At 34.6% G+C, this 3,351-nt stretch overlaps 1 long non-coding RNA gene across 1 annotated transcript; it reads right to left on the bottom strand.

The window, feature by feature from the left end:
* Positions 1 to 1,385: 1,385 nt before the first annotated feature.
* On the bottom strand, positions 1,386 to 3,057 carry LOC145000501 (uncharacterized). Its single transcript, XR_013661234.1, has 3 exons — positions 2,839 to 3,057; positions 2,615 to 2,708; positions 1,386 to 2,272 (listed from the first exon to the last, which is right to left on the bottom strand). It is a non-coding gene; the product is annotated as an uncharacterized LOC145000501 (long non-coding RNA).
* Between the last annotated feature and the right edge of the window lie 294 nt (positions 3,058 to 3,351).

Genomic DNA, 3,351 nt, shown 5'->3' with positions numbered 1-3,351 from the left:
ATCTAGTCCATGGATTGCCATACCAACTTGATACCCTTATAAAACCCTAAAACTCATTCAAAGATGAGGTCTTAAACTGAAATAACTGAGGGTGATGGTTAAATACCTTCCCAAGAGATGTCCACAAAAGTAGAATTTGGATCACCTCTCAGCTCCTTGCCTCAATAACTTGTTTTCCCAACCTCCTACACCAAAATTCTTCTCTCAAAGCAGCTTCAACACACAATGGCACACATACACACGAGTTAGAGATGCAAAGGGGCTACAAAGGAACTAAGACTGTTAAGAGAGAAACAATCAACAATAGTAGTGGAAGCATTAGTTGCAAGTTTCTTTTATTTTGTCAATTTGTTTTATGCTAATTGACATTGTTTTCTTGGTAATTTTTGTATATTATTTACTTCAATTTTAGGTGACATCCAAAGTGGTATAGATTTGAATCAAGACTTTGGTATAAAATGACCAGGTGATGCTCATGGGGTTTGCATTATGGTTCACTAGTAAATATCAAGAAAATATATTCTTTTAATTTGTGAAGTACTCGAAGACATTATAAAACATTCTACTTCCCAAGATAATAAAGTCAAAGCATGTCATCTTTTAAAGTCGTTACGAACATTTGATTTTATATTTTGCCTACACTTGACGGTTGATATCTTAGGGGTCACAAATGATTTGAATACCACGTTACAAAAGAAAGACCAAAATATTGTAAATGTCATGCATGAAGTAAGGTCCTCTAAGAGTAGACTAAAAAAATATGAATGAAGGTTGGGGTGGGAGGGGGAAGGGAACATTTAAACGATGTTAATTTATTATGTGAACAATGTGATTTTGAGATTGAGTATGGAAGCTCCATGATACAATGGATTAAGTTGTCACAAAGATTCAAAGGTTAGCGACTAGAAAGTTTATTTATTTTCAAAACTTTCCTAATTAACTATCAACAAGTATTTATGGTTATCTCGCAGATTAATTGTTTGCACCACTACAAACTTGATATATTTGTTGCGGTCATAGATATGTAATTTCACGAGCTCAACAATCGCATTAATGAAGCAAACACAAAATTACTTATTTCGAGTGGAGGCACTACTAAAAATGGCTAAAATTTATCTTAACGAATTCCCAATGCATGACCTTGGAACACTTAGAGCAAATCTTCAAAACAATATTATGGGTGAACGTGGAGATGAAAAGTTTAATAACTTGAACGGAATTACAAACTTGGCAAAGATGATGGTTGAAGCAAACAAGCATACCATATATCTAATGGTATATGTTCTACTAAAATTAGCATTGATTTTACCCATTGCAACATTAACCGTGGAACGTGCATTTTCGAACATACACACACATATACATTTTTTCATACATACACATACATATACATTTTTTTCATACATATACTTTTTTTTAATACATATTCACACATACATATTTTCATTTACATTTTACATATACATTCATATATTTCATCTAATTTCACATAACAAAATATACAAATTTCACATACCAAAATATATACATTTCATATTCTCACACCCAACCCACTCTCTCTTTTCCAAACTCGGCATTCAGTTCTAGGATTCAATGGCACAGTTGCCCAAGGAAATGATTCAACTAATACTGATAAGGTTAGAGGTGAGGGATCTGATCCGTTACAGGAGGGTTTCAAAGCTATGGAAATGTTTGAACTCTGAATAACAAAAATGGGAAGCAGGAGAATTGCTCTGTCTACTACACGCTGTGGTGATTGGATATATGACCCTGATAAAATCTTAGTTGTCTATCTGTCGCGCGTCATCTAATCGGTTATTCAAATTGTTTGGGATGCGTTTCTCCCTAGTACCAAATTTTTACTTATCAATCCTGAAACCCGAGAAGTGAATAAACTGGAAAATCCCCAAATCCCTCCGGAGGGATATATGATTTATGGTGTTGGTTATGATTCGTCCAAAGATGACTACAAGGTGGTATTAGGGTTTAGAAATGGTAGTAGTCAAACCTGTTTTCTAAAGTTTAATTTAAAATCCAACGTCTGGGAAGTTATTGGAGAAGTGAACTACACTTTTATCAGCGCACTTCATTGGGTTGTTTGTCATGGTTCGGCTTATCAGATGCCCCTAATTCTTTCTTTTGATTTGTCCAAGGATAAATTTGAGGAGATCCCACAACCTTGCAAACGGGCAGAGCATTTGGGGGACCATAAGCGGTTATTTGTGCGTACTTGATGTGCCCTCAAACACCCTAAATGGTATTCCCTTTCACACTGCAAGGAGGATAAATCTAACAATCAGAAATGAAAACATAGCATAACTGGATTTTTATTGAATGTCCATTTTAACCTTGGACCAAAACTAAAACAAGCAGTATACTACAGGGACCAAATTTATTGATATTTAAGGAATAAGCACGTCAAGAACTCCAGATCAGATCTGCAACTTCCGTCAAGATAGCCATCATCTCCAACGTTATTCAGTAAGAATGGAACAAGATGTCAGATTTAGACAATACTGAAGCGTTACAAGATATAGCATAAATTGGAAAGTTGAGCATTAAAAAATTTATTGGAATCAAAACAATTACATATGAAAACGTTTTATAAACGTACCTTTGAAAGGGTATGGTAGAGCGCCCTCTGACAAACCCACAAAACCATTGAAATGCAATGAACACCTAACTGGCACCGATCTGATTCTACTAGACTGACAACAGATCAAGAAATAGTGTGAGTGACAGATCAAAAACATAAACTTCAAACCACCAAAGAAAGGACATAACAGCTTGAAGACACATGACTCAGAATGGTATAAATTAACGTATGAGTTAACTTACATGTTTTTAGTTTTAAAATGTTGCGGATCTTTGCTAGTTTTTCGTTTGGATCTCGAAGCATGATAGAGAATTTGTTTTTGGAATCGACACAAAAAAGTGTTGATATCCATTTATCCTCCTATGCCAGTAGTTGAATAGTTTGAAGATATAGAAAAACTACATCGCTTACATTTTGATGTGTGATTACTGGATCTAGATTCACAGGGTTGATTATGACAGCGGCTGTGAAATCGTATGAAAATGAAACTCAACATCTAATATATATAGTAAGAGAAGGGTGGGTGTCAACCCTAACCCTCATATCTAACGATGGTGATTTGCATCAACCTCCCCTAAAATTGTACATATCGTCACACACAGCCCAACCATTATGGAAAATGACACTTTTGTTGTTTATATTTTTAAATGGCCATAATACTCCTTACTATAACATAACTATTTTTTTTTATCTTTATTTATATTCTTTTCAAAAACACTTGATACATTTTTCGTTCTTGCATAAGTGAGAATATG

This window comes from Lactuca saligna, chromosome 1, assembly GCF_052625555.1.
Source record: "Lactuca saligna cultivar CGN05327 chromosome 1, ASM5262555v1, whole genome shotgun sequence".
NCBI lineage: Eukaryota > Viridiplantae > Streptophyta > Magnoliopsida > Asterales > Asteraceae > Lactuca > Lactuca saligna.
The sequence above is the reverse complement of the archived record's forward strand: the minus strand, read 5'-3'. Positions and strand labels throughout refer to the sequence as shown.